General features: G+C 42.8%; 1 long non-coding RNA gene across 1 annotated transcript; it reads right to left on the bottom strand.

Annotated features, from left to right (window-relative positions):
* Positions 1-14,835: 14,835 nt before the first annotated feature.
* LOC129625952 (uncharacterized) lies at positions 14,836-24,884 on the bottom strand. Its single transcript, XR_008701665.1, has 3 exons — positions 24,765-24,884; positions 17,880-18,085; positions 14,836-15,146 (listed from the first exon to the last, which is right to left on the bottom strand). It is a non-coding gene; the product is annotated as an uncharacterized LOC129625952 (long non-coding RNA).
* Between the last annotated feature and the right edge of the window lie 528 nt (positions 24,885-25,412).

Raw genomic sequence — 25,412 nt, forward strand, 5'->3', positions numbered from 1 at the left:
TATATATATATATATATATATAGCTGTGCCAGGTCTTTCTTATTTGCGGCACTCAGGATCTTTGATTTTTGTTGTGGCATGAGGGATCTAGTTCCCTGACCAGGGATTGAACCTAGCCTCCCCTGCATTGGGAGTGCAGAGTCTTAGCCACTGGGCCACCAGGGAAGTCCCTGTCACTTTTAATATTCTCATTTTCATTATCTTACTTCATTTTACCTGGATCATTCATTTACTCCACAGACTTATTTCTAGCCCCCTGAGCTATGTGCTGGGGACACAGAGTAAACAAACACTGATGTGGAAATGACAGTCTGGCTTTTAGAGTCCATAGTAACTCTTTAACATGCTCCCAGAAAAAACAAGTTGGAGTATAGGATTTACCAAAGCCATATAACTGCACAAGGCTCCCTAAATTCATACCACAGGCTCAGAACATCCAGGAGATAACAAGCGCCTAAATCAGCCATTCTGCCAGAGGAATTGCAACAACGATGATTTGGGGCAATCTCTTTTTCTGATTTGTCTGCAGCCTGAGGCCTCTTCTCTAATCCTAAAGTATTTATTGAAAGGAGGCACCACCATGCTATCACACTTCCAGAAATTTATGGGGTAAATATCAAATTAGTACCTTAAATTAAGCCCATCTTGTAATGATATCTCTATGGTATACACTGAAACTAAAAAGTAAACAACCATGTTGAATTTTTTTTTAGAGACAAATTCATGCCCAATTAATCAGCACATGCCAAGAGAAGACCACACTGTTCATTATTCATTCACTGAAAAAACATTTATTGAACACTCATTATGTTCCAGAGGCTATACTAAACACTGAAAATTAGCAATCAAGAAAACAAGATGACATTTGAGGTCAGGAGGGCCAGGTCATGTAGGCTATGGTGAGGCATCTGGATTTTATTCTTTGTGAGATGCTATGACTCCAGTTCTTCACTCCTCCTTATATGCATGACTGTTGTTACGTAACTTAGCATATGATTCTGGGCTTGGCTGTGTCACTTGCTTTCACCAATGGGATATTAGCAAACACTTCAAGTGGAGGCTTGAGAAACACTACACGATTGGGCTTTCTCACTCTAGCTCCTTTGCCTTGGCCAGCCTGCTGGAGACTAGAACTGTGGAAAAGTGGCTGGGGCAATCCAATTATCCAGTTGAGAGATTGAACGACGTGCAGCTCACCTCTTGGTTTATTGTATGAACCTAACCAAGATCCGGAGAAGGCAATGGCACCCCACTCCAGTACTTTTGCCTGGAAAATCGCATGGACGGTGGAGCCTGGTGGGCTGCCGTCTATGGGGTCGCACAGAGTTGGACACGACTGAAGCGACTTAGCAGCAGCAGCAACCAAGATCAGCTGAGCCCAATCCAATCAGCAGAACCTCTTATATTCATGATTATATTCCACTGGGGTTTTGTGGTTATTTGCTATACAGTATTATTGAGACAATAGATAATAGATACAAATGTAAAATCATTGGCAGGTTTGAAGCTGAGAGGGGTATCATCAATGTTTTCAAAAGAATCCTCTGGTTACGGTATAAATAATACATCACAATATGACAAGGATAGAATCAGAGAATCTAAAATTATTCAAATATCAGTGGCAATCTTTGGGTGGACTCAGAGTACACACTGACATTTTCTCAACATTTTCACAATAATAGTTTCATTAGGGGAGGTTGAGGACCTTGCAAATATCATGATAGAATATTGAACACTTAAGCAGTCCTATTTGATGTGGACTATTTTTAAAGTCTTTATTGGATTTGTTACAGTATTGCCTCTGTTTTTTATTTTTTTGGCTGTGTGGGATGTAGGATCTTAGAGAAATGAACCTGCATCTCCTGCATTGGAAGGTGAAGTCTTAAAAGCTGGATTACCAGGGAGGCCCTAGCACTTCTATTGCAACTGCAGCTGGTATATTTTCCTTGGGGTAGCTTCCTTTAACTGTTAAACACTGTTTACTTTGGAGAAAACATCCCTGACACCCCCTAGATGAGACTAGATTACCCTGTTGTAAAACCTCCCCCAACCCTTAACCATATTGTGATAAAAAATGACACAATCTGTTTAATATCTATCATATTTTACTGGAAGCTCCATGTGGGCAGGGGCCATGCCTGTCTTCTTTAGTCCTATCTCCCTGGCACAGTGCTTGGTTCACAGAGGGCTCTCAATGCATATTTATTATAATGATAGAGTCTAACTCCTACTAGGAAAAAATAGTTACATGCTGTATTAGTTAGTGTTGGCTAGGCTGTAGGAGGGGCTTCCCTTGTGGCTCAGATGGTAAAGAATCTGGGAGACTGGGTTCTGTCCCTGGGTTGGGCAGATTCCCCAGAGAAGGGAATGGCTACCCACTCCAGTATTCTTGCCTGGAGAATTCCATGGACAGAGGAGTCTGGTGGCTGTGGTCCACGGGGTCGCAAAGAGTTGGACACGACTGAGCAACTCACACACACAGACTGTAGTAATGGAACACAATAGAATGCTTTAAGTTTTTTAATATACAATTTAAAGTCTATAGAAAAGTTGCAAGAATTGAGCAAAGGACTTCTATACTCTTAATCCAGTTCTTCAGTTGTTACTATTTTATCATATTTACTCTTTTGGTATGTGTCTCTTTTCTGAACCATTTGAGAGTAAGTTACTGATAGTATGGCTAATTACTTCTAAATATTTCAGTGTGTATTTTCCCCAAAGACTCCTTTATATTATCCCAGTAAAAATAGAAAAACAATGACATTAACATTGATACCATAATACGATGCAATCCACAGATCCCTTCAAATCTTGCCAGTTGCATCAAAAAACATTCTTTGTAAGCACCCTTGTGTTCCTGGTTCAGGATCCTACCTTACATTCAGTTGTCACATCTCTTTAGTCCACTCCAGTCTGGAACAGTATCTCTTTTTTTCCCCATGTCTTTCATATCTTTGACATTTTTAGGGAGAACTAGCTGGATACTTCAGAGAAGGCAATGGCAACCCACTCTAGTACTCTTGCCTGGAAAATCCCATGGACAGAGGAGCCTCGTAGGCTGCAGTCCATGGGGTTGTGAAGAGTTGGACGTGACTGAGCGACTTCACTTTCAATTTAACTTTCCACTTTCATGCATTGGAGGAGGAAATGGCAACCCACTCCAGTGTTCTTGCCTGGAGAATCCCAGGGATGGCGGAGCCTGGTGGGCTGCCGTCTATGGGGTCTCACAGAGTCGGACACAACTGAAGTGACTTAGCAGCAGCAGCAGCAGCTGGATACTTTATAGAATGTTTCTTAGATTATCTCCTTAGTCTGAAGTTTCTTCATGATTAAACGCTGATCATACATTCATTTGTAGATATTAAACATTGTGAGTTCACGTTGCTGTCTCCAATTTCAATCCAGCTTCTAGCCTCCCTCCTTTCCTATTTGCATGTTCTTCCTCTGATGATGAGAAACCTGGCTTGCCTTGGGTGCAACCAATAAGTCTGGTCACTTATTTTTCCCAACTGCCCTGGTGCAACCAATCTCCTGCTTACACAGACCAGCTCCTCTGCCTTGATTGCTACACATGTCACCCTCATGGGCTGTGTCCCTTATTTCATTGTGGCTTTGCTGGACAAACCCCACACCCCACAGCCTCCACCATCCCGATAGGCATGGTGAGCCTGGACCCCAATATCTCAATGCTCAGGCAGACTAAGTGAGCACCAACTCTGACTCCACAGACTCCCTCGATGGTGCTGCCAGCTGTTTGTTTTTCGTTCACATAACAATGTGGGCAGATGGAGAGCTTTTTGGTGTTGGAGGAGGTCAAGGAAAGGACGTGACCTCTGATTGACCTGCGAGCTGGACTAGGGCAGTCAGAGGCTTCCCCCTCTCCCCCATAAGTTTTTTGGGGATGTAACTTCTGCCCTCCATCCCCAGAGTGGGAACCATTTTTAAGGACTCAGCCAGCGAGGCTTAAGGTGTTGAGAGCATCTGGACCGTGTCCATGGCTGAACCCTGCAAAGCCTCTAAACATTTATGAGGCTGATGGGCAGGTGCAGAGATCTATTCATCTTGAAGTGCCCAAGGCAAGCCTCGTGAGTTGCTTGCTTAAAACCTGCCACCTGTTAACCTGGACCGGCTGCCTCCTTCTGCCGGTTCTCCGTGTATGCGGGCTGGTTTTAGATTTCACCTGGGAAGCTCCCGAGGTTGTGAATCAGCAGAAATTACAAAGCTTGAATTCTCAGCCTATTGCTCTCACTCCTCAGCCTGGACTTTCCACTAGCCGTCTTATTCTTTTTTCTAATTTATTAATTTTATTTTCTCTTTATGGTTGCACTGGATCTCCACTGCTGTGGGTGGGTTTTCTCCAGTTGCAAAGAGTGGGGACTACTCCCTAGTGGCGGTGCGTGGGCTTCTCATTGCAGTGGCTTTTCTTGTTGTGGGGCATGGGGTCTAGGGCATGGTTTCCGTGGTTGTGGTGCACAGTTTAGTTGCCCTGTGATATGTGGAGTCTTCCCGGACCAGGGGATGGTACCCATGTCCCCTGCATTGGCCGGCAGATTCTCATTCACTGGACCACCAGGGAAGTCCTCTGCAGCCTTATTCTGATTAGAGGAATTTCACCTTGGTGACATTGATGTTTTCAGGTGGCGCTGTTTCACTTTGCACTGAAAACTTCCCACCTTTCCCTGTCCCTGTCTCCTTTAATAAGAGAGACTCCTCAATATGACAAATCCTCTGTGTTGGGTGGTTGTGCCTATGCTGCTGCATTTAAAATTGCCTTTTATATTTTTGAGATTAGTTGTTTGTTGCTTCATTTGTTATTATTTTCTCCCATTCTGAAGGCTGTCTTTTCACTTTGCTTATAGTTTCCTTTGTTGTGCAGAAGCTTTTAAGATTAATTAGGTCCCATTTGTTTATTTTTGCTTTTATTTCCAATGTTCTTGGAGGTGGGTCATAGAGGATCCTGCTGTGATGTATGTCAGAGAGTGTTTTGCCTATGTTCTCCTCTAGGAGTTTTATAGTTTCTGGTCTTACGTTTAGATCTTTAATCCATTTTGAGTTTATTTTTGTGTATGGTGTTAGAAAGTGCTCTAGTTTCATTCTTTTACAAGTGGTTGACCAGATTTCCCAGCACCACTTGTTAAAGAGATTGTCTTTAATCCCTTGTATACTCTTGCTTCCTTTGTCAAAGATAAGGTGTCCATATGTGCGTGGGTTTATCTCTGGGCTTTCTATTTTGTTCCATTGATCTATATTTCTGTCTTTGTGCCAGTACCATACTGTCTTGATGACTGCGGCTTTGTTGTAGAGCCTGAAGTCAGGCAGGTTGATTCCTCCAGTTCCATTCTTCTTTCTCAAGATAGCTTTTTTTTGTATTTCCATACAAATTATGAAATTATTTGTTCTAGCTCTGTGAAGAATACCGTTGGTAGCTTGATAGGGATTGCATTGAATCTATAAATTGCTTTGGGTAGTATACTCATTTTCACTATATTGATTCTTCCAATCTATGAACATGGTATATTTCTCCATCTATTAGTGTCCTTTTTGATTTCTTTCACCAGTGTTTTATAGTTTTCTATATATAGGTCTTTAGTTTCTTTAGGTAGATATATTCCTAAGTTTTTTATTCTTTTTGTTGCAATGGTGAATGGAATTGTTTCCTTAATTTCTCTTTCTATTTTCTCATTATTAGGGCCAAGGAACTAAATAGACATTTCTCCAAAGAAGACATACAGATGGCTAACAAACACATGAAAAGATGCTCAACATCACTCATTATCAGAGAAATGCAAATCAAAACCACTATGAGGTATCATTTCACGCCAGTCAGAATGGCTGCGATCCAAAAGTCTACAAGCAATAAATGCTGGAGAGGGTGTGGAGAAAAGGGAACCCTCTTACACTGTTGGTGGGAATGCAAACTAGTACAGCCACTATGGAGAACAGTGCGGAGATTCCTTAAAAAACTGGATATAGAACTGCCTTATGACCCAGCAATCCCACTGCTGGGTATACACACTGAGGAAATGAGAAGGGAAAGAGACACATGTACCCCAATGTTCATTGCAGCACTGTTTATAATAGCCAGGACATGGAAGCAACCTAGATGTCCATCAGCAGATGAATGGATAAGAAAGCTGTGGTACATATACACAATGGAGTATTACTCGGCCATTAAAAAGAATACATTTGAATCCGTTCTAATGAGGTGGATGAAACTGGAGCCTATTATACAGAGTGAAGTAAGCCAGAAAGAAAAACACCAGTACAGTATACTAACGCATATATATGGAATTTAGAAAGATGGTAACAATAACCCTGTATACAAGACAGCAAAAGAGACACTGATGTATAGAACAGTCTTTTGGACTCTGTGGGAGAGGGAGAGGGTGGGATGATTTGGGAGAATGGCATTGAAATATGTATAATATCATATATGAAATGAGTCGCCAGTCCAGGTTCGATGCATGATACTGGATGCTTGGGGCTGGTGCACTGGGACGACCCAGAGGGATGGTATGGGGAGGGAGGAGGGTTCAGGATGGGGAACACATGTATACCTGTGGCAGATTCATTTTGATATATGGCAAAACCAATACAATATTGTAAAGTTAAATAAAATAAAATTAAAAAAAAAACAATACCCAAGAAAAAAAAATAAAATAAAATTGCCTTTTGACTCTCTCTTCCAGGTTCAGAAGACATGGAACAGTATTAGCAAGATGAGATATGGAGTGGCAGAGTTCCCGGTTCAAATTCCAGCAGCACTGCTTCCTGGCTGTGTGACCCTGGGTGAGTCACTTCACTCGCTGAACCTCATTTCCTCATCTGTGAGAAACAGTCTCCGTCATAGGGCGGTGGTGGGGATTAGATAACGTAATTTGTAGAGAGTGCTCAACTTAATTTGATGCTGGCAGTTGCTCTCTTGCTCCTTTGTCGATTCGCTTGTTCTAGCAAGGATGCTGGAATGTGCCGTCCACAAAGTAAACGTTTTAATATGTTGTCCAGTTGCAGTGGGTTAAAAATTATGCTGCAAGTCCTCCCCTAACCCTGGCTGCCAGTAACTGACCTGTCCATCCACGAGCACACACCCACCTGAACACGGGCAGGAATCTGCACCAGGCCACCCTCTTTTCTGAGCATTGCACCTATAGGCATCCCAGACTTTAGCTGCAGAGCAATGAGCAGCCAGCCTGGAGCCCCTTGAACAGCCAGCGCTAGAGATCAGGGCTCTTATGAACGAGCCTCCGGCAGCGAAGAGGCCCTCATTATGGCGCAGACCATGGAGCAAGTGTTTGAGGACTTGGGGAGGGCAGGGTCCTCCTGTTGGGAAGACCGCTCTTGCCTGTCAAGACTTGGCTCTGATGGGTACTAAGGAGGTTGTCAAAATCCCCTCTGAACTGGGAGTTGGACACAAGGACCAGTGTTGCCTGATAACCAGCCAACCATGCAGGTGTAGCTCCCCAGGTCCCTCCTTGGAGCTGGTACCTGTGTCTCCCCTTCCTGTCCACCAGCCTTTAACTTGGGGACAGGCCTGAGAGAGACGACTCGGGGAGCCCCAGCCCTTACTGCAGTGTCAGCACATGCTGGCTAAGGCTGGGAGTTCCATGCACCTTCCGATGCTGCCCACGAGCTACTCGGAGATTGTGGACTGATTATTAGATAATGGACCAGTTAGTGGGCCTCCTCAGGTATGCGTGGGACCACTGGATTTGATCCTGGCTTAACTGGGTGGTTTGGGCTGATGACTCACCTTTCTTCCATACGGGAGGCTTCCATGCAGAGAAAGCTGCAGACAAATTAAACTCGAAGACTGACTTGAAGTTACCTTGGCCACTGACAGTTACACTGAGCGGAGTGCAAACGCAGGCCCTTGTTGCCTTGTGAACCTGGCGGCGTTGCTATGGAAACCAGAATTCTGCTATTTCTCTGGTTCCCTGGGGTTGGGGGTGGGAAATGGGGTGGGGTTGGCAAGGGGGGGGCGTGTAGAAGGTGTCCCCTGGGAGTGTAGAGGCCTGGCCAGACTGGGAAGGTGGGAACAGGAGGTAGGGAGGTAGAAAACACGAGCTTGGTAGGTGAGGTTAGGAGAAGAGCTGGGAGCATCTCACTTTCTGAGATGGGGACTGAGTCTCCATTCTCAGCTGAGCTCCAAATTGAGCCCCCAGGAAGCCTTCCTTCTGGAGAGTCCCCCTTCCCAGGCTTCACAGCTGACTGGTGGCAGGGTGGTGCTGGGTATTCCCTCAACAGAAATCAACAGTTCAGCTTAGCTGAGAAAACTCCTAGCAAAATGGGGTCCTGACTGACTGCTGTCCTCATGTAAGTCTGCAGCAGCACAAAAGCTTGTGACTTGTGAGCTAGAATAGAAGCAAGACTTCTTCTCTGACACGTACACATTTGGACCTGACGTGAATGATGAAAATACAATTCCCATCTACCTAGAAGGCTCTTTTGAAGGTGAAAAGTAATAATGGCCTGTGAAAACATTTTATAATCTTTGCTGCTCCAGACCCAGGTGGCTTGGTGGATCTCCACCTTAGGGAACGGTGGTTGGTGGTGGGCCCTGTTTCTATCGTAAATATGAGGGCCTAATCTGGAGACTTAAAGCTGGCTTGATGCATCTTCCTGCTTTCTCCTCTCTCTTTTCCTGTGTGATTATAAGTCAGCTCTCCTGCCCCCAACTAAATTGTCAGCTCTGTCCGAGGTGGGGACCATATCTCATTCATTTCTGCAGCTTGGTTCCTCCTCCTGCCCTGACTCTTTCCTACCCTGTACACTTTCTGGGACGAACACAGAACTTCATCCCTGTGATACCAACTAGGTAGGGTTCTTGGCCTTCCCCAGTCAGTAGAAATTGACTAGAGCCCAGACAGGAAATTCAGGCAAGGCTTTATTAGGGTTCCTGCACTGGCTGCGGGAGGGAGCAAAGACAAGTAACAGGTTCCCTTGCTTGCTCCCCTAGTTGGTGAGCTCATTCCTTATATGGGGTGAGGGTAGGGGTGTGCTGGAAGGATGGCTTAGGTGTTTTGCCCACTCCTTAGGTAGTGTTGTGCAGGGGGCATGTGCAGTACCCTGCTTTTTCTCCGGACACTCAGTGTTTTTTGCCCTCACTACTTCAGAAACGGCAGGTGGGTTTTTTGGTCTTTGAGTCTTTTGGTCTAGAATTTGCCCCAACTGTGCATGCACACAGCTATTTTTAGTCCCATGTAGTTTCTCTGAATTTTGTAGCTCCAGGTGAGGTGTGTCGAGGTGCAAGCAAAGGGTCTCAGGTCCCAGGCCTGTCTCACCTGGTAGGAATACAATGTTTATTATTTGTATCTATAGCATTTAAAAATCTAACCAAGATTTATAATTATCTCAGTGTCTCTGGCTTTTGTCTGTTTTGAGGGGATCTCTCGGGATTCAAGGGCAAGGAGTGTGTTTAGGAGGTGATCCCAGGGGCATCAGTAGTGGGAGGGGCAAGTGAGACAGGGTGGGGAAGGAAAGCAGTAAAGGATGCAGGGTGGAGAAAGTCAAACTGTGGGTAGCCGGGGCTCAGCCCTGCTGGGGCTCTCTGGGAGGCAGTGCAGAACTTGTCTCACCAAGGAACAAGGAGCTGGGGTACTTATCTCTCAACGTCCATCAGTGTTGGAGGAGATCATTGAGAGGATGTGCCTGCAGGTTGACCCTTGAGCGGAACCAGGGCAACCGGAGGCTCCACCTCCTGTGCTTGGGATGTACGTTCTACCCACTGTTCCCACACAGTGTGCGTGGTTCCAAGAACACAGCCTTGAGAGGAGAGAGAAGTGTGTGTTTAGATTATCTGGATGGCTGTGTATGACTAAACCCTGCTAAGGCCTCTTCATAAGCTTTAAGATTCTGTTATGTGCCAGCCTGGATGGGAGGCGGGTTTGGGGGTGAATGGATGCGTGTAGGTACATAGGTTGAGTCCCTTCACTGTTCACTTGAAACTATCACAACATTATTAATGGGCTATTCCCCAAAGCAAAAATGTTTTTTGGTGTTTAAAAAGAAAAAGATTCTGATGAGCCGGTGGGGAGATCTACCGTCTCGTGGTGCCCAAGACAAGTCTCGTGTGTAAGCTTCTTTGCCACCTGCCAATCGGGGGTGCTCTCTCCTTACCCTGCATGTATGAGGACCAGTTATAGATTTCACCCTGAGGATAAATACCCATATACATCATTCCTGATATATCGAGGGGCTTTTATTTTATTTATTTGGCATTAGTAGTAGAGAACCCTCCTACTAATGCAAGAGATGTAAGAGACAGGGGTTCAATCTCTAGGTCAGGAAGATCCTCTGGAGAAGAGTATGGCAACCCACTCCAGTATTCTTGGCTGGAGAATCCTATGGACAGAGGAGCCTGGCGGGCTACAGTCTGTGGGGTTGCAAAGAGTTGGACATGGCTGTTGCTAATGGTTGTTGTGACTTAGCAACAACCAATAGTTATTTTACATTGTTGTGTTACTTTCTGCTGTACAACACAGAGAAGCTGCTGTATGTATTCATCTATCTCTTCCCTCTAGAACCTCCCTCCCACCACCCCCATCCCGCCCCTCTAGGTCGTCACAGAGCACTGAGCTGAGCTCCAGCTGAGCTGCAGCAGCCTCCCCCCAGCTGTATACTTCAGCTTCAGCAGCTGAGCTCCAGCTGAGCTCCAGCAGCCTCCCCCCAGCTGTATACTTACACACAGCGGTGTACCTATGTCAGTCCTGCTCTCCCAATTCATCCCCCTAGCCCCTCCCCTCTTGTGTCCACCTGTCCGTTCTGTTGAGGGGCTTAACAATGGCATATTTCCCTTCACCCCTCCACTTCCTCCATGTCTGGAAGCCCATGGCTGATTTGCTTGGTGATTAGTTCATCAGGTGAACAAGGCTGAATTTATAAGCTTAGACCCATGTGATTCCTCATAACTTTGCCCGACTCCAGGGCCTTTGAGATGACCCCCATGATCCAGGTCGGGACTCCAGGGCCACTGAAATGACCCCCATCATCCAGGCTGTCAGCTCAGCTCTGGGGTGGAAGACAGGTGAGAAGGGAGTCTGGTGATGCCGGTATCTGGGCACACGCTGTTCTACAAGAGTCTCAGCCACTCATTTTGGCTCTTAGCTGTCAATGACATGAACCACAGGGGCCACAGAGAAAACATAAACCAGCCACTCAGAGTCACATCGCAGATAAGGCTCCCAGCCCAATCATCTGATCAAAGTTAATACTGGGTTTCATGGGCTTTTTCTTAAGTCCCATAGGATAGGAAAGTAGCTGGATGCCAAAGAGAAGTTCATTAAAAGCAGCTCTTTGAGGGCCGAAGCAGCAGGGCCCTTCCATTCTCTGACGGTGTGGCCTAATTCAAAGCCAACACTTAGAGCACCTGGAGGTTAGGCTGGGCGCTTTAATAAAGTGACCATCTCTTGGGCAAGCATGGGGTCTTCTCCACATTCCTAACACAGGGATGGCCTCATGTTTATTGAGTAGCCAAGGATCTCATGACCTCTGTGGAAGGTCTGCACCTTCCATGACCCAGCATCCTGGAGCTGGTCATGGTAGTGCCCCTACCAGGCTGACCTTCACAACCAGTCTTCCTTTTGCCCTGACTCTGTATCTCAAGAAGGGGCATGTTCCTTTTAACTTGGAACAAAAGCCATACACACTCCTTTTTTATTTTTATTTATTTTTGTGCCGCGCTGTGCAGCTTAATGGATTTTAGTTCCCCAACCAGGGATCGAACCCTGGGTCCTTGGCAGTGACAGCGTGGAGTCCTAACCTCTGGACTGCCAGAGAATTCTGCATACATCCTTAATTACATTTTCAGATCAGTTTCTACAAGTGGGATTATTGGTTCAAAGGATGTGATACTTTTTTTGAAATGTATTGTCAAATTATCCTCCAGAAAATCTAGTCACTCCTTCCCTTCTTTGAACACTTGCTATCACTCAATAATATTATTCAAAAAAACTTTTCTAATTTGGTAAGCAAAACAATGTTCATTTATTATTTCCTTACTATATCTGATAGGTTTTAATCTAGTCTATACTTTTTATGTGCTAATTATCTTTCTCTATAAATTATTTATTTAAAAAACATTTATTTATTTATTTGGCTATATCTTGTCTTAGTTGTGGCATGTGGGATCCTTACTGGGGCACATGGGCTTAGTTGCCCCTTGGCATGTGGGATCTTAGTTCCCAGACCAGGGATCGAATCCCCGCCCCCTGTGTTAGAAGGTGGATTCTTAACCACTGGACCACCAGGCAAGTCCTGGTGCTGATTTTCTCTCATAGAAGACCAATAGACAGTGATGTAAAAGCTTTGTCCCCTCTTCCTAATTTTTTTTCTGGGCGTCTCAGAGTTCCATGAGACTGGGCTTTACACCAGGGCAGTCAGTTCTGTTTGAATCCTCCACTCAATCCTGAGTTGTCAGTGTTAGGAGTGGGGTGGGGATCTCTGTTCCCTCGTTGATGGTTTTCTGGACCTAGTACTGGGAATGCCTTCATGTCCTGCATTTGTCATGCACCGAGTCTGTCCTGGGCTGAGTTTCCTTGTCTTGTTTGGTGTTAGGAAGAGATTAGAAGTGTCCTCCATAGGTGGGGAGCAGAGCAGTAACTGGGAAAACAAGTGGGATCAATACCTAATCCTGTGCAGCCAGCCAGCTTTTTTCAAAGCCTCATATGTGTTGATTTCTGTGGGTGACACTTCCCTTTCTTGGGTAATCAGTCCCTTTGCTTGGCAAGTGAACAAGTGAGCAGTCTTATTCCTGCTTTGTAGGAACAAGGATGCCTGTTTAACTCTGAGCTGCTGAAAGGGGAGAGAGGGAGGCCCAGAGGGGCCTCTCTGGGGCCTCTCTGTGCAGTGGCCTGGATGACCTGGGTATTTCTTTTGGCCTCATTCTTGTTCTAGATTGAAACCTCACATGTCTGGGGTGGGGACATGGAGCAGAGCCATGTGACTTAGCAGCAGCATGGTGGGGGAAGGTCAGGAAGTTCAAAGGAAGAGAATGAAATTTATTAAATGCCCACTGTAGCTTCCAGTGAGATAAGCATGATGACTTTCATTCTATAGATGGAGGGTGTGGCTTAGGGAAGCTAAGTTACTTACCCCAAATCACACACTGGTAGTGTTAAAATGTGAACCCAGATCAGAAAGACAGCTAAGTTCCTACACAGCACGGCATCCTACAGCCTTGACCTGAGGACCTCTACTCTAATGTCATGTAGTCAACGATTACTTGGATGAAACTCTTCAATCTGGGGCACTGACAAGAAACCAGGGATGTATATGTCTAGGGAAAGAAGACATGTCATCAAATATTGCAAGGATTGTGAAATGAAAGAGAAGTTCAAATTCTTTTTGTTGGTTCAAAGGGCAACATTAGGATGAGATAGTGGATGTTACCAGAAGGCAGATCATGCCTCCCTAAAATGAAACATCATCTAAGCATCTGTATGTTTTAAATAAATGGATTGCCCTTAGAGCTTCCTCAAAAAGGAGATGCTTTTGTATAACTCTGTACATTTGATTATGCTGTTCTTTCGTCTTGGAGAGCTCAGTGAATTCCTACTTACACCTTAAGACTCTGTATGGGTCTTAGGATCTAGAGATTATTATACTAAGTGAGGTAAGTCGATAGACAAAGACAAATACCACATGATATTGCTTGTACTTGGAATCTTAAAAAAAGAGATACAAGTAAACTTAACAAACAGAAATAGACCCACAGACATAGAAAACAAATATATGAATACCAAAGGGGAAAGAGGGGGGAAAGATAAATTAAGAGTTTAGGATTAACAGATACACACTACTATATATAAAATAGATAACCAACAAGGACCTACTATATAGCACAGGGAATTATATTCAATATTTTGTAATAAGCTTTAAGGGAAAAGAATCTGAAAGAGAAGATATATGTATGTATAACTGAATCACTGTTTTTACACCTGAAGCTAACTCAACACTGTAAATCAACTATACTTCAATTAAAAAAAAAAAAACTCAGTGCAAATGTCATCCATCTATCCATCCACCCCAAAGTATTTATTGAGTGACTATCATGCACTGGGGAATGTGTTAGGAGCTGTGGATCTGTGATGAAGACAGGCACAGTCCGAGGCCCCAGGAACGTACATGATGGAGTGACTCTCTTCCCGTGCCTTTGTTTGACACGAGTTTACTCAAGCAGTTTTAATTGATCCTCCTCTGTGAACCACCTTCCAACTGCCTGTGGCTTCTCTGCCAGAGCCCGTCTCTGGGCAAAACTCAGCAGGACAGAAGAGCCGGAGGCTTAACATCTGTTGGAAGCAACCCTCAACTAGTGCATGATGGGAATTGGTGTATTAAACACTCAGGATCCCTAGTCCTTCTGGGGAAATAATCCTGAGGTGGGGCTTCTATACTGACTAAGAATTCCCCTGTAGGATCAAGATCGAGTTGCCTACTAGACTAATCATATACCCTAAGTTGTGTGTGTGTGTGTGTATGTGTGTATGTATGTGTGTGCGCACGCGTGCTCAGTCACTTAGTCTTGTCTGACTCTTTGTGATCCCATAGACTGAACAGCCCTATATATACATTTTCTCATTTAATAGTCCCAGTTGCTCTGTAAGTTTTGCTCTTGTGGGAGATGCGCACTCTCACTACCCCCGGCCCACCCAAATTCACCTGCAGCTGGATTTCCATCAGTATAACAGCTCTTTACCTCAGGTGCCTGAGGGCTTTATCTGGCACCATGGAAACTTGCTCTACTGTACAAAGATAGAACCTGGAAATATTAAGTTGGTGCAGAAGTAACAGTGGTTTTGGACCCTGAATTTCAAATTATTATAACTAGGCTCAAACACATCTTTATCAATCAAAATGGGAACCACCGAGTTCTTGGGCAACTTCTCATGTAGTTGTAAGAAGTTCAGCTTTGATGATGCTCTGACTTGGTCATGGTTAGCTTCCGATGGCTGGCCACTGCGCTCCTCATCTTCAAGGCTCTTATCTTCTTTGCAAAACCTCTTGAACCACCGCTGCACTGTCTTTCATTAGCAGTTCCTGGGCCAAATGTGTGTTGATATGGTGAGCTGTCTCTGTTGCTTTATGACCCATTTTGAACTCAAACAAGAAAATCACTCAAATTTTCTTATGTCTAACATCATTTCAGTAGTCTAAAATAAATATAAAATAAAAAGCAAGTGATAAATCATTAGCAAAAAAAACATAAAGCAAGAAATGCTCATTAAAATTGATGTATAACATAACCACATTTATTTAAGAATGTATTGCATTGTAAAATGGCAAAGTTTACACCAACCTAATAGAAGTAAAGATTTTGGGAATAGCCCTCAACCAGTAAAGGAATGAAGTCAGAATCTGCTACGTCTTCTCTTACCTGTGTGAAGATCCTGAGCCATGTCTAACACCATTTCTCAGGGTGCCCTTGTCCCTGCTGTGAGATTGAGCTTTAGTTCATAGCGGTAACCTGCTCATTAACCCATGCTTTTTTACAAAAAATTTATTTTGCTCATGTGTCATTAATTTATAATATTGTGTTAATTTCTGCTGTACAGTAAATTTTGCTGTACAGCAGACTGACTCAGTTATACATCTATACACATTCTTTTTCATATTCTTTTCCATTATGACTTATCACAGGATATTGGGTATAATTTCCTGTGCTGTACAGTAGGACTTTACTGTTGATCCATTCCATATATAATAGTTTGCATCTGCTAAGCCCCAACTCCCGATCCATCCCGCCCCTGTACCCCTTCCCCCTAGGCAACCATAAGCCTGTTCTTTGTGTCTGGGGTCTGTTTCATAGATAAGTTTATTTATGTCATATTTTAGATTCCATATATAAGTGATATCATACAGTATTTGTATTTGTTTGACTTACTTAGTACAAAAATCTCTAGATCCCTTCATGTTGTGGCAAATGGTATTAGTACTTCTTCCTTTTTATGGCTGAGTAGTATCCCATTGTACATATGTACCACATCTTTATCCATTCATCTGTCGATGGACACTTAGGTTATTTTCATGACTTGGCTATCGTGAATAATGCTGCTGTGGACGTCGGGGTGCATGCATCTCTTTGAATTATAATTTTGTCAAGGTTTGTGCTCAGGAGTGGAACTGCTGGCAACCCTACTTTTAGTTTTCTGAGGAGCTTCCGTACTGTTCTCCGTAGTGGCTGCCGTAACTTACATTCCCAGCTACAGTGTAGGAGTGTTCCTGTTTCTCCACACCCTCTCCAGCATTTGTTAACACATGCTTCATTCTCTTCCCTGTCTTACTTTCTCCACTTCCTCACCTGCCACAGCAAATCACCTGTGTCTTAGTCCTTATCTCAAGGTCCAACTCTGAAGAGCCCAAGCTAAGATAACCACCATTTTATAATCAAAAATTGATTTTCAGAGAGGCCAAGTGACTTGATCATGGTTGTTTAACTAATCAATGTTAGGTTCAAGGTTTGAACTCATATGTTTTTTCCTTTTTTTCTTCTGACTATGAGCACTCAATTCTATGTTCTGTCCTAAAATAAAGACCAAAACAACCACAAAAGCAGATCCCTCATTCATTCACAGACACCTCCTATTGGCCAGATTCTGCCTTCGGTAGTAGAAATAAACAGTGAATAATGGTAATACCCAGTTCCCAAGTGTTTTTAGAGTCTAGTAGGGGAGTGTCTTGATTCACTTAGGTTACTAAAACGAAATACCATAGGTGGCTTAAAGAACAGACATTTATATCTCCCAGTTCTGGTAGCTGGAAAGTCCAAGATCAAGGTGCTGGCTGATTCGGTTCCTGCTAAGGGCTCTCTTCCTGGTTTGTACATGGCTGCCTTCTCGCTGTGCACGCCTGTGGCCTTTCCTTGGTGCATGCATGTGAGAGACACGCATTCTGTGTCTCTTCCTCTTCTTAAGAGGGCAGAAATATTCCAGTTTAATAACTCAAGAGCACAGTGGAAAAGTCAATGATATGATTGTTAATCACTTTTACAAGAGCAGTAACTTGGTAATTATATTTTCATACATTCATTAAACATATAAACCTAATTTTTTATACACAATGGGGTTATAACAAGGGAATGTTAGTTGGTTCATTTTGTATTCAGTTTCTAAAGATGTTAACTGACATTTAATAGTTTGGTAATTGATCTGTGTCATCTTGAATTATTGGTACAACCTTCAGTGGAGAAAGGGAAAGGATTTCTGGGAGCCCAGTGCACCTTCAATGTTGAATTTCTGTCACTCATGGCTAAAAGTTGGGTCATTCTAAGCTGTCACAAATAGGAAATATCTGCACCCTCACTTTTTCATAGGATAGTATCAAAAGTCTTCACGGGGTAGCTCACTTCACTAGTCCTTCTTTATGGCCTTTTCAGATGCCATGAGGTATTTGTCATTTTTCTTTGTTCCTATCTTGGCTCATTGGGATGTATGCCACCTCTGATGATCCCCAAAGAGCACAGATACCACTGCATCAGAGTCCTGTGTGTTGATGCCTGCTGATGCATTGCTGGGGACAATAGACAGATGCCCAGTGCTTCCTACCACGGCTGTTAAAGCAGCTGATAACCTGTATCCTCCATGGCCCTGTTTCTTGAAGGACTCTTGTTTACCTGCTCATGACTGGCAGGCTTCCAAAGGGGGAAACACCAAAGGGTCTCCCTAAAGAGCTTCAGCAGACACTCCTTGGGTTCCACCCATATCTCTTTGGCTCTCACCAATTCTGTGCCTGTTGTCCTACTTTTTTTTTATTACCAGCACCTGCATTTCCTTTTCTCGGGGCTCTCCCATGCTGCCAGAGACTGTTCTACTCACAAGCATGGCAGCTGGAAGCTTCCCCGAGAAGCTTTGCAGCCAGTAACTAGAGGAAACTGTTGTGTGAATTACCTATGAATTTCTCAGCTCCATGGCTCCTTGAGTGGGTAACCAGAGTGCATGAATCTACACAGGATGCCAGAGCTCCCAGTAGTATTGAGAATCACTTGCACATGGTGGTAACCACTTCTGATCGCATACCCTTTTCTGTCCTTCTTCCTTTCTCTGTCTCATCTCTCCACTCCATTACCAGTGTTTCTTGCAATCACCTCTGTATTCTGTAAAAGAAGATTATATTAAACAAATTGGCACTTTACCATGTAAAGAGTAGAATATAGTTACATTTTCACAACCTAATTACTGGATTATCTCATGGAGACCAAAGATGAAAGCTGTATGATAAACATTAGTCCTTTTGTTCTGCAACTGGATATATAACCAGTCAATGGAGGATAAAGCAAAAGTCTGTCTGAGGCCCTTTGGAAATGAGGCTGCTAGGAAAAATAACTCCCATGTCCTGCCCCTAAATAATCCTTGTTTTAAACACACCAACCAATTTTCATGTCATTATTCCTGGCTTAAAAAAAAAATTTATGTATTTGGCTGCACCAGGTCTTAGTTGGGGAATGCAATGTCTTTGATCTTTAGTTGTGGCATGTGGGATCTAGTCCCCTGACCAGGGATCAAACCTGGGCCCCTTGCATTGGGAGCACAGAATCATAGCCACTGGACCACCGGGGAAGTCCCTATTCTTTTAATTCTGGGATATCTGCTGCCTGACTTGGTCCTTTGGATGAGTCCAGTATAAACATCTCTTAGATGGACTTATTGTTAACATAGTACAAAGGGCTGGGTCTCTGAGTGTATCTGATGGAAGATCACATGTTCCTGCTTTTTATTTGGAAAGATGGTGTATGTGATTTTCCCTCCAAGCAGCTGCATCCTGAATAATGCACAAAGGCTTAGTCTAGTCAGGAATGCTAAATACTTGTTTATCTGTCTCTCTATACCCCACATCCACGGGGATCAACAAATGAACAAATACTCTGCTTTAGGAAATCAAATTCACTCAGATTAAAGTCAAATTCTTTATAATGTCAGGTGGTCTCACTAAAACTATGTTCCCCTGATTTCTCCATAATCTTTTCAAACTAAAGATGATCCTACAATATACAATACTGAGGATTTTTAAACATACTCATTCCTAGCAAATGCCTTTGCGTTCTGGGTGACACTGATCAGATCCCGCACATGGATTAAGTATGCCATGCCTCTCTTTTAACTTTACATTCCATGGTGATTTGGCTCCCAAATCATGAGCACACTGTCAGATTTAGTGACCTCATCGTTCATCCACGACAGACTTAATGACACTCAAATATATCACTCACTTTTTCCCCATTCCAAAATATACCAACACTGTATACCATCATTTACCCAGCTTGACTTATAGGCTATTTTTTAAAATCATTCTCATTCTGTCCAGATAGGCCTGATAATTTAACTGGAACTTATATCCACATAGGAATTCAGTAATTATCAAATTTGGAGGAAAAATTAATTGCCAGCTTGGTCTTTGCCTATTTTAATCCTGGCCAGTTTTTCTGAAATTTGTCTGTGACTTTTTTTAAAAGATAGAACAGATTTTAGACCCAATTTAACTTTTAATTTAACATACTGTTTCAAAGGAAATGAATATAATTTCCAAGTTTGAATTAGTTCCTAATACAAGAGTGTGGATGTAAACAGTAGGCAGATACAGCACTAATAAAAATAACAATTTTCCCTTAGCTCTTATGCCAGCTGTTTAGCTTTGTGAAGGGACCGCAGATGTCACCATTCTTTGCTTCATGCCTCGGTTAGCTTTTTCAGGAATAAGGGCCCGGGGGGTGAGGCCCTGCTCTGAGCACACCTCCTAGGAAAATTCATTTCTTCCTTTGCTCTCTCCAGTCACACTTTGAATGAAACTCCTGCATCTTCATTCTTTTTCCTTTATGGGGAGCTTTTCAGTTCCTTCATATTCCTTGTGTAAGCACTAAGCAATATATAAAAATATACACAAGAAAAAAAATTGTTTTCTAACACTAGCCCTCCCACCCCCACTTTTCTCCCTGGAGGAAACCTTGTTTAACAATTTAAAATTTCTGTATTAAAGGACAAAATCTCCATCCTTCTTTGCCAGGTTGCCTTTAGATGCTGCTAATTATTATTATCAAGTTGGAAAGTGATATAGAAGTTGAAGGATCAATTATTTGGTGTATATGTAACCCGTCCACTGCTGACTTGTTTTGACTTGATATAGACCTGACTTAAATGTATTGTGCATAATAAATATACCTGCAAATCCAATCCATGGTACTGTGACTGCATATAGAATACCTAACCCAGAGATCTCCTAGAGATGGGGAAACGGGGAGCGCTCTAGAGGAGGGATAGCGGGTCCACAGGTGAGAGTTAGGTTTACTTTGGAACAAAACACGAGGGTTTGAGAATGTAAAGACATTATTTTGTGGTTTAGGGGTCTTGATATATTGGGTGGAAAGATTCAGTTAAAAGGAACAATGAGAGACTAGGGCAGGGGAGAGGAAGTATACAGCAGCAGGGGAATAATGCGAATGGGAGAAAACAGCGAAGAGGCAAGATCACCAGAGGTTTGAGCGATACGGAGGATTAACTAGCCATGAAGTTTTAAAAATATTTAGTTTATGGGAAGGGAGTGGTGGTTGGCTCAGTCTCTAACAAAAGGCTACCTATCCTGGGACATTTAAGTGCTTATGCCTACAGTGGTAATCTATTGATCCCTTGATGCTTGTCCATTGATCCATCCATCTATTCATCCATCCTACCAACCATTCATCCATCCTGCACCAGGCTCCTCTGTCCATGGGATTTTCTAGGCAAGAGTACTGGAGTGGCCTTTTCCAGGGAATCTTCCCAACCCAGGGATCGAACCCAGGTCTCCTGCATTGTAGACAGATGCTTTACTGTCTGAGCCACCAGGGAAGTCCTGCTATTCATCCATCCAGCCATTATCTATCCATCCATCTTCCCATCCATCCATCCACAATTACCCACTCATCCTCAAACACTTTTGGATTGCCTGTCATGTGCCACAGCTTTTATTACTTGTCAAAAAGAAGAATTAAAAGACATGATTCTTACCTTTGGGGGTACTTCAGTCTAGAGCTGGAAGAAGATATAGAAACAAATCATTGCAACACACTTTGCTAAGTGCAATAATAAAGGCTTTTGCAAAATGGCATGTTGGTTGTGAAGATGAAATGAGGTTACATGTATGAAAATCACTCTGTGAGCTATTCAAATGTTAGCCATTATTATAATCTTCATAAAAACTCTAGGAGAAAGGCTTGGATTATTATATCTTTAAGTCTTTTTTTTTTTTTTGTATTTAAAAAGCAGTCTAAGTACTTTACTACAAGTCACAAAATAGAGAAAATAAGACCTCACCCATGAGTCACCTGCTTTAACACTAACATTGTTTTACATTTGTTGAATTTCCTTAGTGTCCACAAAGCAATCATGCTACATATATCATGATACTGATTTTTTTTCTCCTTAAGTTAAATTGTCTACATTCTCCCATATAAACCTTTCCTTGGGTCACAGCCATGGGGAGTTGATATATTGAGAGCTGACATGTCTCTGGCTCAGTCCCGATTTAAACCCCACCCTCTTGGTTCTGTATGAAATACTGTGACCCATGCTAAGAGTGGTTCCTTGGGTTCTGTGTCTCTGCTGTGGGTCTTTCTGCCACTGCAGGCATGAAGTTATGCCTGGTACTCATGCCATTTTCCTCTTTGGCGTCTTGCTGACTCTGAAAATCCTCTCTGTGTCTGCTAATGAGCAGAGACCCCTCTGTCCTGGGATCTGCCCCTGCAGTGAAGGTGTCAGTGACCTCTGCCCACTGGAGTGACGTTGGTGGACCTCTTTGTGGCCGTAAGGGATGCCTGTGATTGAGGCATATCCTTGTGCTCCCCACTTCCTCTCCTTTTTCCTTCTCTTGCTATGCTATTTCCTTCTCTTAGAGTTGCTCTTAATCACACTTTCATTTGCATCACTCCACCACCAATGCAACTCTTGTGAGGGTCACCAATGACCTCCATTTTTCCAAGTCCAATGGCCAGCCATTGATGTGGTTTATTGATCTTTGAAAATTCATAGTTCCTGTATTTGGGAGGGGGGTGTCACCTGTGTTAAAGGTTGCCTTGTACCAGCTGCTCAGATTTAATGAGGCATCATCTCAGTCATTTCAGGCAGGGTTTCCAAGACTTCTCTGCCAGCTATTTTTAATCGGATTTTCTTACTCCCTTCTACCAGTTTTCTAAGAATTTTCTTTTTAATTGTTGTAAGCTTTCTGAGGGAGCCACTAAAGTAAGGAGTTATTATTATTATTATTATTTTGATAATTTAAAAAAGTAGAGGAGTGTGGTGGCCCTGAGAATGTACCTTTTAGACCTCCAGCTTCAGGGAGTGCAACTAACCAGAGGCTCCACCAGCTCCATCTGTGTCCATCACTGTGTATATGCCAACGCTGTCCTCCCTGTGGGCTGCTGCCAGTTGATGGCTAGGCCCTGGAGGGGTTTAAAACAGGCCCAAAGCAGGCCCATTCCTGAAAGAAGTGGGACTCCTCTAATGCGCACGTTTGGCTCAAGGACTCCTGTGGCAGGTGGAATAATGACCTCCCAAAGATTTCCACATCCTAATCTCTGGAGCCTGTGAATATGTCACTTTACATGGGAAAAGGGAATTAAGAGTACAGTTGGCATTATGGTTGCTAATCAGCTGATCTTGAAATGGGAGCATAGTGGGGGATTATTCAGATGAGTCCAGCTGAGTTCCATGGCTCCTTAGAGAATTTTCCCAGGTGTGGTCAAAGAGAGAGATGCAAAGATGGAAGAAGTTATCAGAGAAATGGGATGACCTTCTGCTGCTGACTTTGAAAATGAAAAAAGAGACCTTAAGCCAAGGAATGTAGGTGGTGTCTAATATTTGGAAAAGGAAAAGAAACAGATTCTCCAGACTCTTCCTCTGCAGAGAGGAACACAGCACTGTTGACACCTTGACTTTACCCCTGTGAGACCTATGTCAGCCTTAGGACCTAAAGAATTGCAACATAATAAAATTGTCCTGTTTTAAGGTGTTAAGTTTGTGGTGTTAACAGCAGCATGGAAAACTAACACAGTTCCCCATCAGATTTGCCAAAAATCTTTTGAACGGTATAGCTTCCCTGGTGGCTCAGATGGTAAAGAATCCACCCACAATGCAGGAGACCTGGGTTCAATCCCTGAGTCGGGAAGATCCCCTGGAGAAGGGAATGGCTACCCACTCCAGTTCTTTTGCCTGGAGAATTTCATGGACAGAGGAACCTGGCAAGCTCCAGTTCTTGGGGTCACAAAGAGTCGGACACAACTGAGTGACTAACACTTTCACTTTTCATGGTTTAAGTCTCTACTTACCCCTGGAGAAGGAAATGGCAACCCACTCCAGTATTCTTGCCTGGAGAATCCCATGGACAGAGGAGCCTGGCAGGCTACAGTCTATGGGGTTGCAAGAGTCGAACATGACTAAGCACACACCTCCTACTTATCCAGCCTTCTTTCCTTTCCTCTGTCCTTCATGGATGGTTAGGTCAGCTCTCCCAGGCTCCTTCATCACCTTACCCAGTTTCCTTTATGGATGTTTCCCTAGTAAATATCTTGCATGTTTGATACCATTTTAGCATCTACTTCTCTGAAGACAAACTAACAGGAGTGATAAAAAAGCCAATGAACTCTTAAAGTAAGTTCTAGATCTGCACTGTTCAATATGATAACCACTAATGACAAATTGCTATTTAAGTGTGCAAAATAATAAAATGAATTTTAATTCCAGTTAATTTAAATTTCAAAAAGGATACTTAATTCAGTTATCAGAAAACTTTTAACTATGTTTGGAACAATTCAGGTGTGTGTATTTTTTAAACTATACATTTTATGAACTTAAAACACAGATCAAGTCTTTTTGATGAAAATTTAGTATCTGAATTGAGATGTTCTTTAAGCATTAACTGCACACTGGGTTACAAAGACTTAGAATGAAAAATGGATATAAAGGTATCTTATTAATAATTTTTTATATTGATGATATGTTGAAATGATAATAGTTTAGATATATTGGGTCACATAAAATATATTATTAAAGTCAGTTTATTCAGTCTCTTTTACTTTTTAAAATTCAGCTACTAGAAAAAAATGACATGTTACTTACACAATATGGACAACACTATTCTAGATGATATAAGTATGCAAGATACATAATTATTGAGTATTTGTCTTGTGCTTAGCACATAGTTGTATTCTTTCGATGGACTATTTATATCTCAAAATTACTCTGTTTTACCAAAATGTAAGGCAATTTACAAGAAATTAAAAATCGCCTAACTTACAGTCATTCATTTGTAAGCAGAGAAGGTGGAAAAAATTCATATCTAAGAAGATCAGAGGCAGGCTGGGCGCTTAGAACCAAATTATCTGAGAAAAAGTAGAGGAAAGTGGACATGCTTAAGCCAGACCTGTGGAGACATAAGAACTCCTTTAAAATATTTCAGCAACTGTTATGGGGTGAGGAAATAAAGTTATTCCAAATGACTTCAGAGGGAAGAGGTTGATGACTCCCAAATTGTGATCTCCTGCCAGAATTTTTCTTCTGAGCTCCAATGTCATAAATCTAAGTACTTTCTGGACTCATCTATTTGCATGTCTCCTAGGTATTTCAAACTTAACATGGCCAAAGCTTGACCTGGTTTCCTGTCTTCAAAACTTATTATTTGGGTTTCCAGACTCAGTAAATGGCAACAACATTGACATAATTTCTCATGATAAGACATGAGCTCTGCTCTCCTTTGCTCTGGGTGTGTAATTGATCACTCCCATCTCCTTGTGTGTTGAAAAATCATACCTTGTTCATTTCTGTCTGTATTGGTTATCTATGGCTGTGTAACAGTTCACTCTGAAACTTAGTGGCTCAAAACATTGAACACCTATTAACTCATCTTCCATGGGAGAGATGTCCAAGAGCAGCTGAGCTGGGTCCTCCAGCTCAGGGTCTTCCACAACACTCTGTCAGAGTCAGCTGTTATTCTTCACTGGAGGAAAATTCACTTCCGGTTTCACTTCCATGGTTGGTGGCATTCAGTTCCTTGCTGGATGTTAGCTGGAGACCGTCCTTGCCATGTAGATCTCTCCATTAGAGCAGCAAATTCTATGGTACCTGCTCCCATCAGAGTAGTGAGTGAAGGCAAGGAAGACGGAACAGGAAGAAATCTTTATAACCTAATCTTGGAAGTGACATTCTATCACTTTTGCTGTTTATTTATTAATATTTATTTACTTTTATTTAAAAAAGTTTTTATTGGAGTACAGTTGATTTACAATGTTGTGTTAGTTTTGGGTATACAGTGTATTTTTTAGAAATGAGTAAATAGGTCCAAACTGCATTCAAGTTGGGAGATCACATGAATTCCAAATGTATGTACACCAGGCACCTAGGATCCTTCTGTGCATCTTAGAAGCTGCTTGCAACAACGTCCCAACAGGGACTGTGACC

The sequence above is a fragment of the Bubalus kerabau genome, chromosome 13 (genome assembly GCF_029407905.1).
Source record: "Bubalus kerabau isolate K-KA32 ecotype Philippines breed swamp buffalo chromosome 13, PCC_UOA_SB_1v2, whole genome shotgun sequence".
Lineage (NCBI taxonomy): Eukaryota > Metazoa > Chordata > Mammalia > Artiodactyla > Bovidae > Bubalus > Bubalus kerabau.